Source organism: Lupinus angustifolius, chromosome LG01 (assembly GCF_001865875.1).
Source record: "Lupinus angustifolius cultivar Tanjil chromosome LG01, LupAngTanjil_v1.0, whole genome shotgun sequence".
In the NCBI taxonomy this organism is placed as follows: domain Eukaryota; kingdom Viridiplantae; phylum Streptophyta; class Magnoliopsida; order Fabales; family Fabaceae; genus Lupinus; species Lupinus angustifolius.
Genome location: NC_032009.1, coordinates 28,807,238 through 28,818,769, shown reverse-complemented (window position 1 = coordinate 28,818,769; position 11,532 = coordinate 28,807,238). Strand labels below are relative to the sequence as shown.

The 11,532-nt window shown below is 31.4% G+C and overlaps 1 long non-coding RNA gene across 1 annotated transcript; it reads right to left on the bottom strand.

Annotated features, from left to right (window-relative positions):
- On the bottom strand, positions 6,060 to 9,778 carry LOC109343021. The gene is made up of 3 exons (XR_002107150.1): positions 9,553 to 9,778; positions 9,104 to 9,295; positions 6,060 to 6,312 (listed from the first exon to the last, which is right to left on the bottom strand). It is a non-coding gene; the product is annotated as an uncharacterized LOC109343021 (long non-coding RNA).

Here is an 11,532-nt window from a genome sequence, read left to right as displayed (position 1 = left end):
GAATAAGTCAATGTTCCACCGATAACGATCCGACTTTGGTCAGTTCCATTAAATTGAAACAACTATATCTTTTAAATGTTTTCAAATCTAAAAAGTAATACAATTCAAATCAATCAAACTAATCATTCAATTTATAACCCAGAATTACATAATTGATTTCTCTATTGCACATTCAGATACGTTGGAGTAAGATGAACTCTTGTTTGACACAAAAATGAAAACTAGAATATTTTACTTTAGTAATTAATTTTTTAAGGGTATTAAAGTCTGCGCAATTAGTGAGGGTGCCATTTTATTGTAGGCGAACATGATCCTAATCGACTCTGATCTGTAATTGAATCATAAGCTCAAAACTCAGGTTCAAAGACCATATTTTCCAATTTGGGCATAAAAGAAAGTTTTCTACGTTTTAACCACAAAATTGTAGTCTTGATTTCCAGTTATTTGTGGGGATATGTATGAGCAAGAACTACTATTCCTGATTCCCTATTTTGTTAAGATTATATGTTGGTCTTACGAATACCCGTGAGTAAGAGGAAATCAAGCCTATTTAGTTTTAGGTTAAAAATAATGTTGGCTGAGTTTGTTTTATTTTAAGAATTGAAGAGAAGATACAATTCTTTATTATAGTCTATCATATCCACCTCAAGATAGTGAAGTACAACCGGATGTTTGCTATTCCATATCAACTTATCACAGAGAAAGCACGCAATGATTGCGCCCACTTTTATAATCTTTAATGATTTTTTATTGTAAGTTTTAAAGTGATGGTCAACCATATATCGTCATTTACTTTAATTTATCCAATTTAGAAGAGTGAAATACAAATAGATGTTCGCTGTTGCATCCCAACATAAAGTGGTGGCAAATATTATTTTAATTGTTACAATGGCATTAGCCATTATTATATTTTTCTTTTCAATCATTAGATTAAAGTAGGTAACAAGATGTCATAATAAGAAGGAATTCACTTTTCATTTATTAATCATTAAAAGAGGTAGAAAATAAATTATTGTATAGAAAAAATATTTTTACATTAATTAGTTTTACTAGTACAAAATATTTATCATTTATTAAAAATGATATTTAATTAAGTATTATTTATTCAAAAATATTTATAATTATTATTATTTTTGGAAGGAAAATTAATAAATGAATTATTATGTAATTATATAATAATAATGGGGTATACTTTGATGTGTTACTTTTTTTCTTCCTAAAATCATCATCTAAACGGTTTTGATGTGTCACTTATGTTATTTAAAATATATGGAGGAAAAGTTGTGATAATTCAATGTTTTTTCCTCGAATTATTCTTTAAACAACTACGATTTGTTAGTTGTATTCTTTAAAATTCATTTTCTTTTAAACGAGTATGAAAATAAAACATTGTCATAAGGATGTAGGAAGGGATATGATGACCCACTTGCATCCCAACATTTCATTTCATATAGCATTGTACATCTTATAATCATAGGATAAAACTTCTCCTTAAGAATGAGTAATACTTTTTATCACATATGACACCTATAACACTCAATGATTTCATCCAACTTATTGACGTGTCATATTTTTGCACATGTCCAAGCCACTTAAAATTCTACATCTTTTCTCTCTAATGCATTAATTTCTAATATCTTGTATGTTCACTCATTCAATGCAACATTTTTATCTCACCTACAAATATTTTATTCTCTTATTGACATTTTTCAGCCACATTTCTTCTCATATAGCACTGTAGGTATTATAATCACGTGAGACAAAACTTCCCTTTAAGCTTGAGTGATATTTTTTATCACATATGACACACAAAACAATCAATGATTTCATCCAACTCATAGATGTGTCATTCTTTTTATTTATCCTCATCACCCCTTTAAATAAATAACTTGCAATATCATCCTCATATATCTCCCAACTTCAACTCATAATCTTATTATAAAGATATTTTTGAGATATGGGTTCCATTGAGGATGATGCTTCTCTTGTAGAAAAGGTTATTCTTCATGTTCAATACTTTGTGTGTTATTAATTTTTTTGTTTTTATTTATTTCTAATTGGAATAATTGATATTGTAAGGGCAATTTGAAATGGTCCATATGTTTTTCTTTGTTCTTTTTGTTGAAGGGAGTTTTATCATAAAGATGAATGATGAGCCATGTTTGATTTTGGGTATTAAGTTAATGTTTGTTTAACATTAGATTCCTTCAACTATAGTCTATCTATGGATTAACCCCTAAGATGTAAAAAGCTGCAATTAACTTCCTTAACTTTTGGAGGGGTGGAATTGTTAATTATGAACATGGACCAAAGTTAAAAGGGTTGTTTAGTGTAGGAGGCCTCCCGGGTCTAGTTCAACGCTTTAATGCAAAATTCCATATTCTAATATACTTTATGTTTGTTATTAGGATAAATGTTATTACCAGTAACAATTGAGTTTTTTGGATTATTTTATCTAGAATTCCGTTAGTGCCTGAAGCAGTACTCTCGTCACTATTTATGTATCTTATAGTTGCTAGGAAGTTTAGAATAAAATTAAGGGGAAATTGAATTGTTTTCTTTATACACAAAATTTAAGGGAATTACAACAACATAATAAATCAACAATTCAAATCCCACAAGGAGCAGCAAAACATGGCATTGATACAAGACATTTGACACTAAATAAAAATTTTCCTAGTGTCATGCTATTATGCTACCCAACCTCATGCAGTTGGATTGATTAAGGATCTGAAACACAAATTCGTCAAACACTTTCGTGTGTCGATGTCCAATATGGATACACTCGGATTCGCGAATGATATGTATTCATAGAGTACCCAAAAAATAAAAAAGTAAAATAAAATAAATAAATATCAAGACATGTATCGGTTTCATTTTCAATAGAATATAGGATAATATGAATTTGTTTTCAATAAAATAGGATAAGATAGATTCTTTTTCAGTAAACACCAACTTATTTAAAGGCCACAAAGACTCATACCAACATACTATCACACCACATTGACCCTCCGATAGCCGGTCCACCATACCAACTCTCCGATCCACAACATCGTCGTCAAGGAGGAGATGAAATTGATACTATTTCTGTTTTTAGGGCTAGACAATAAGCAAATTTATGAATTATTCTACTATAATTTCTAGTTTTGGTACTTGGAATTTTGGAGGACAATGATTTTCAATTTCCATTATATTTTTTACTTTGGATATTTTGATTTACACTTATAATTTTATCATATTTTATGTGATTTTTATTATTTTATACACATATCCTTAAACGTATCATATCCTATATTTTAAAAAAAATATGTATCAATGTTTCGGATATGTATTATAACCGACACACGTATCCGTATACGTACTTTATAGGATTAAGGCAATGGGTACTTATAATAGCATTGTAAGGAGAAGTTTGAATTGAAATTACATCCAATCCAAGACATACTTCTCAATATGCAGAAAATTGAATAGTTTAACGACACTTCTTAAATTGAGATAATGGAAAGAGTAACTGGTATGTAGGGTGTGAATTCCAAGAGCTCTTGTACAAGTTAATATTATTAAAAGAGTAATATTATATTTTCCTATTAAATCCTCATATTAAATCCTCTTATTAATATTCTTATCTACAAAAAAGTGATATATGTTACTTAAAAACCAATCACTAATAAATAAAGTATCATCTTATGACACATATCACTTTTTTATGGTAGGAGAATTAGTAGGAGAACTTAGTAAAATGATATATCATTTTCTTTATTAAAATGGTGTGAAAGGCCTTTCAGGTAATATATGCATGTAACTACATGCTATATCTTTGAATTTAGTCCTCTCCATTCCCCCCTTAGTAGTCATTCCATGCGTATTAGGTGACTAGTTAAGACTCAAACAAATTGAAGTTGCTATGCTAACAATTTCATTGGTTTATAATTTTTTATAATATTATCGCTATACTGTTTCAGTGTTTTCTTTTATTGTTTTATATGCGCACCTTAACGAAATATTGGTCATATGGTAAAATTGTCGTATGATCAGTGCATAATCTATTTTGCACCCTATACGCCAAAAGTTATGTTACTTGATGTAGTAAATAGACTACTGAGTTACTCACAACTGAATCTCAACATTATAGCATTATCAACTATGGTAGTTTGCAATATTTGAATATATTGTTTAGTTGAATTCTGTTACTGTGTTTTCCCTTTTTCACATATTTTGAAATTCAAATATTAAGGTATGTTTGGGAGTTATGAGAGAAAGAAAATGAAAGAGATCAAAGGATTAGAAATGGAGAGGAAAAGAAGGGGAAAGGAAGGCAATCATCTCTCTTGTTTGGGAGTATGAACTTTAGATCGAAAGTGTAAAGTAATGATAATGTAAGAATATTTTTTAATTTTCTCTTAAAAATGTAATTAACAATGAGAAATATACAATAATATTATATGATTTTACTAAAAATATTTAGGTATTTTCACATTTTGTCTCAAGAAAAACCTCAAATTGGGGAACTATAAAAAATAGACACATGGAGTTTTAGAGGGTTGAGAAACCCTCCAAAACCTTCCCCTCTCCTTCATCCAACTCCCAAACAAGGAGAAGGCTTTCCAAAATCATCCAAAATCATCGTGACTAGATGAAGAGCCAGTTTCAATTCTTCTAGAGCAATTTGTTGTAGTTTTAATTCTCTTTTGCTTTCCAGTTGACATTTTTCTGGGATTGGAGAGGGTTAACCGATCATATAATCGATTGAATGTGTTTCTGGGCTAGAGTTTGGAATTGGGTAAAATCTAGGATTTTCAGATTTCTGTTGATTGAGGGGTTAATTGATGTCTAATATGGCCTCTAGCAGCTTGGTTTGGGTGGCTATGTGGTTAGGTATGATCAATTTCACCAAATGACTGAAAGGGGCAAGAATTTTGTGATTAGGGTTTGAAAAACCTTCCTCAATTGTGATTGTATCTAATATAGATTATTACCATTAATCAATTAAAGCATCTGTTAATCGATTAAAAACTCGATCTGAATTTTTTGAAAAATTGAGCCCAGTTAATCAATTACTGAAAGACTTAATCAATTAAGTATTAGAAAGCAAAATGTTGAAGCTACTAGAACTCAGCTTAATCGATTATGACACAGGTTAATTGATTAATATCAATAAAAACACGAATTTGAGTACAATTTTGAGAATGGCATGGCATGCTAAGACACTTAACCTAAGAATCTATGCTATACAGATTTAAACACTTTTAGCACATAAACACAGAATCATGAATACAATTTATAAGCACAAAATGAATCATGCATTCAACATATACTACGAATATAAGCATATTGATCATGCAAAGGCACACAATACCATTAACCAAACTAGATGAGATATTGTTCATTAAGAATTCCAAGTTCTCTTCTAAGAACAAAGAAGGTATCCCGTAGAAGGGGCTTGGTGAAGATATCAGCTAGTAGTTTAGTGGTTTCAACAAATTCAAGTACACAATCACCTTTTTGAGCATGATCACACAAGAAATGGTACCTTATTTCTATATGCTTGGTTCTAGAATAAAAAATGGGATTCTTTTATAGGTCTATGGCACTTGTATTATCTCATTTGTGAACACTGAATTTTGTCCGACCTATTTGCTATGGGTGGTTCAGTTTAAAAAGTTATAAATGCAACTCCAAAACTTTAGTGACAGTTGAAGCTAGGAAGCAATTAAGTGGGATTGTAAGTTTATCATATATCTAGTTACTTTTGCTACTGATGTGATACTTACGTTATTAACATAGAATTCTTGTTCGATATCAACCAAATTTCTGAAAGTTCAAAATTAAACAATAACCAAGTGAGTTTGAAATTGAAGTGCTTAATAAAAATGGCATTCATGGATTGGGATAATGTATGAAAATATTTCAATCGAAAAAGTTAACTTCATCAAACCTGCTAAATTGTGATTACTCCCATTTTACTAAATAGTGTTTCTGCACATTATTGCATGCATACATGGTCTTATCATATGATGCTTGACAGATCCACATCGCGAAAATAATTATAGAATATCGGAGAACAATAATGCTACTACATCATGTATTTATCTTGTTTGACTATTATTACATATTATTTTCCCAAAGTCTTGTACCATGGGTTCAATATGCGGATACAGATGATTCTTCAATGACATCATTACATACAAAGAGTCATTATGTTCTTTGCCATATGAAGATTCTTTGAGCTTCTATATATCCTATCTAAATTGGACTGAATGGGGAGGATTTTTATCCTTGGTGTCTCTGCGTGCAATTATTTTGTTCAAAGAACTGCATCAAATACATATTAACGATCAGGGTGGTGTTGGCAAAAATCAGGAGTTAGTAAGTAATAGCAAACAGTAAGAAGATTATAAGCAAACCAATTATATGAGAACTCAAAGAGAAAGAACAACCAGCCAAGTGTTACACATCAAGGATAATTAACACTGGTGCAGAATGCATATGGATTTCAGAAGAGTTGCAGTGTTATGGCTCTACAGAAACACAGCAATGCAAGTTTGATAACATCACATGAACAAAAACGGTTAAAGATTTTATGTCACAGTTCAAAACATCAAATGGAGTGAATATTTCCTTGCAGAAACTGTTACGAATAAAGGCAGTAATGAGGGCAATAAGCAACCAGTCATGAGTTACTAGGAAATCAGAGATCAAAAGCCTTTTAGTTACAGAATCAATCATAAAGAGAGCCCAAAAGATGCCAATCAGGTAATCATCGTTTCAGTTACTAAATATCAGCAGTCATAGGCAGATTTAATACAGTAATCAGTATGCAATAATCAGCATGAGCAAGCAATCAGTGAGCATTTTCATAACACAAGAGTCATGGCTATTGGTAGGGGTGGCAAAATTATCCATAATTCAAAATCTATCCAAATCCATTCAAATTAAATCCATCCAAATCCATCCATTAGAACTAATGGATATAATCCAATGGATGGTGTTGATAATGGATGGATTCAAATCCATCCATTATATCCAATGGATATCCATGGTTATATCCATTTGGATGGATAACCACTCCATCCAAAAAAAAGAAAAAGAAAAACAAATTTTTTTCACATTAATTCAATATTAATATAAAAAATCTCTCACCTTTCTAAGCACAATCCCACACATATTACAAAGTTGAAAATTGTAATTTCAAAAAGTGCTTATAAAAAAGTATAAACGATTTCGGCCTTAGTGTTTTACCCCAACATCTTAATGTAAAATATAAATATATCATTTTGGTTATTGACTAATGTGATAATATAATAACAAAATTAAATATTTGAGGATGAACTGGTACAACTTATGAAAGTCCCAATTATTAGGGGTGTAAGCGGTTCTGGTTTAAACCGTAAAACTGGTGAAACCGAACCGAACCATAAAATGCGGTTCAGTTCAATTTTTTTTTTATTTTGAACCATTTAAGTTCGGTTCGGTTCACGGTTTTGTAAATTTTGAAACCGTTAGAACCGAACCGTATATTAAAAAAATTATTTTATATTTGGATGATTAAGCTTTAAAGTTAGGAGATAAAATATGATTAAGAATTTAGGATTATTAATAAAATAGTCTATAAATAAGAGGCAAATAGAAAAAATAAATTAGTAAACAAACCTAAATATCTATTATCTCTATTATTCATTGAGAAGATAGAAAGAAAACTAAAAAACTAGTATACATTTTGTCACTATTCAGAGATGAAATTAATCAAATAAAGAAATTAAAGAACTAAAAGAAAATAAAGAAAGAACTCGAGGATATTACTAATGATGTGGAGTATTATGTGTTACTGTTGGACTAAAATATTGGTACCAAGTTTGTCATTCTTAAATTTTGTTGAACATATTAGAAATTTTGTGGACTAAAATTTCAAGTTGGTAGTCGTTGAGATGTTAAATTATTATTGTTTTACTAGAAAGAGTATTAAATATTTTATTATTGATGTGTTTAGTATTCATTTAGTTGACTTTATACTTTGCAAATTATGTTCAACTATTTCTTAAATGACTTTCTTTAAATAAGTTAAAAAACTGCGGAACCGAACCATTAATGAACGGTTCGATTCCTAAATAAAATTTGCAATTAATCGAACCGAACCATATCTTTGTGTTTGGTTCGGTCATTAAATTGCGTCAAAAACCGAACCGGACTTTTATACCCCTACCAATTACGTTGCACCAGAGATTCTTGCTACTAAAAGTGCTTATAAAATGTTTCACAAATTCACCTTTTTAAAATTGCTTATAAAAAAAACACTTTTTAAAAGTGTTTGTTAAGAAAAATATTTTTTAAAATTGATATTTAAAAATGCTTTATTAAATAATAATATTTAAAAGAATTTTTTTCTTTAAATTGCTTTATTAAAATGTTTTGTTCAAATTAAAAAAAAAAGTGGGTTGGATATCCATCCATCCAATCCATTAAAATGATTAAAATGGATACATGGATAGAATGGATGGATTGAAATCCATTGGATATGGATGGATTGGATAATTTAAAAATGTGATGTAATGGATTTATTTGGATTAATGGATAGTTTTCTATCCATCCATTAGGATCCAAATCAAAATCCATCCAAACTCATCCAATTGCCACCCCTAGCTAATGGTAACCTAAGAGATCCAACTAATCAGCTATAAAAGGCATACAACCATAACCAAAGAGGGGGAGACACCACTATAAAAATCAGAGGGGCATTTAGGGGGAAAAAAAGATAAAAAAGCAAGCAGAGAAAGCATACTACCATCTATAATACACAGAGAGAGAGAGAGAACCAAGGATAGAGCATTTATACACGTAGTGAAATCAAACAATTCAGGGACTGATCCAGAACCCACATACGCATATCACAAAGCAGAGGATATCGTACCAATACAAAAGAGGCAATCATAAATCACATAGTGAAGACCAGAAACATATTCACAGGTAAGTTAATCATCATTTTGTTTATATAATTGCAAGCTAAAGCGTATGTTATTCAGCAGTAACACATATAAAAAATACATAACATATATCCAGTAAATATGTTCATAAGCATTTTTGTTAAATTAAACGAAGTAAATTGTACCTCATACCGGCATCATCTCTCGGAAAAAGTCCCTCATCGGTTAGCCTTCACTGACCTTGCATTCGTCTGAAGGCGTAACTTGTAAACCATTGTCAAAACCAATATCATTCTATTTTGCACCCCTTCAAAAGCTTGAACCCATCCAGTCCATCATAGAGGAGATTATCAAAATTCTCTCCATCCATGTATCACCTACCCGAAAGAACATCTGGGTTTTATCAAGATAGATCTCATTCACCGAATCCTCTTTAACTAAAAAAAACGATAAACTACGATAACTACCGGAGAGAGTGACTAAACTGTTATAGTCATCGGAGAGAGGGACCGAACCACTAGGTATACCGTTAACTATATTTCATTACCATCACCGCCCTAGAAGGAAGAGAAGAAGGAGGATGAAATAAAATAAGGAAGAAAGATAATGAAAACAAGAACGAAGCGACGGTTACCTCTTTTTGTAGAGCCACCGCGATGATAGATGGGAACCACCGTCGAGAATAAGAGCCTGAATATGAAACCACTGTCTGGACGTGAACCACCGTAACGCCACCCTTGCCACTACCGCGCCACCTCCTTGGCTACCGTCGTGAACCAAGCTAAGGGAGAGGAGGATTAGGGAAAAAGAGAAGGTTAGGGATTTCGAAATCCATTTGGGGATTTTTGGGTTCTAAGGAACCCGTAGGTAACCCATGTTCCCCTTTATTTTCGTTAAGTTTGTGTTTTCTTTATTCATTTTCTTATCATTTGTGTTTTGTTATACTAATATGGTTTGAATATTTTTTTTTTGTTAGGCTTTATGCTATATTCAGCTAAACTCCAATAATCTTAGTTCAATATGTACCCAAATCAAAATAATATTTATCACTCAGAATTAGTTAAGATATTTCATCACTCAGAATTCTATATATAAAAAATAACCCAATATTATATTAGTAAAATAAGTTATATTATGGAATTTTTATAGTAAGGTTATAGTTCGAGTTGTCTCTAACTTCTCCGAAAATGAGAAGAAGGTCTACAACCAACACTATCTCTAAACTATCAATTCTATATATTTAATTAATAAACTATTTTATCATCCAAATTCTAAATGCATGAATAATTAGAAACTATTTTACCAAATAAATTTTGTGAGATTATTTATAGTGAGGTTATGGTTCGAGTCGTCTCTAACTCCCTGGAAATAAGGAGGAGGTCTACGACCAATACCATTTCTAAACTATTAGTCTCACCAAATCGAGACAATTATATATTAACCAATTCAATAAATTAATATTTCTAAACTTGTCGGTATTTTTCTAAATCTCTAACAATCAACCAAAGTAATTAAACAATTTTCGAAATAGAACTACGTAGTCTTGATTTCCCTATTGCACCCGGGGATACGTAGGAGCAGGATAATCTCTTATCAGACACAAATATAAAAAATAAAAATATTTTGTTATGATAATTAATTTCTCAGTAAATAATTGTTAAGGGTACAAAAGTCTATGTTATTAGCGAGGGTACCGTTTTAATACAGGCGGACGGGGTGCTAATACCTTCCCCGATCCGTAATCGACTCTCGAGCTCAGAATATCTGTCTAAAGACCATTTTATTCTAATTGGGCTTATTAGAGTTTTCTACGTTTTAACCGCAAAAAACGTAGTGGCGACTCCAAATCGATCGGGAGAGGTAGAAATCGAGTTCGCCTCCTCCCAAGTCATAGAGCCGATCTTCCAACCGAAAATTGGGTCGCGACAGCATTTAATTGGTATCTTTTCTAGCTTGAGACTGAAATCCATAAGTTGCTGCTTCATCCAAAGGATTTGAGCGCAACACACACCAGCGATAATATATTCCGCTTCGATGGTGGATAAAGCAACACAAGCTTGCTTTTTGATGTGCCATGACACTAAGGAGCTACCCAAAAGGTGGCAAGTTCCACTAGTGCTTTTCTGATCCAATTTACAACCTGCGAAACCATAATCAAAATATCCTACCAAGGATAGTGAGGCATCCCTAGAATACCATAATCCCATATTTGGGGTTCCCTTCAGATATCTCATGATACGTTTAATAGAACTAAAATGCTATTCTTTAGGCATAGATTGATATCTCGCACACATGCAAACGCAAAACATTATATTAGGGCGACTCATAGTTGAATATAGTAATGAGCCGATCATGCCACTATACTTAGTTACCTTTACTGCTTTTCCTTTTTTGTCTTTATATAAGTAACATGAGGTTACCATCAATGTGGATGCTTCTTTGCACTTTTCCATCTCAAACTTACGAAGTAGCTCTTTGCAATATTTGGATTGGTGGACAAATATTACACTTTTCATTTGCTTAATTTGTAATATGAGGAAGAAAGTAAGCTTCCTCATCATTGACATTTCAAATTCACCCTACATCAAATTAGAAAACTCCTTGCACACGAGGT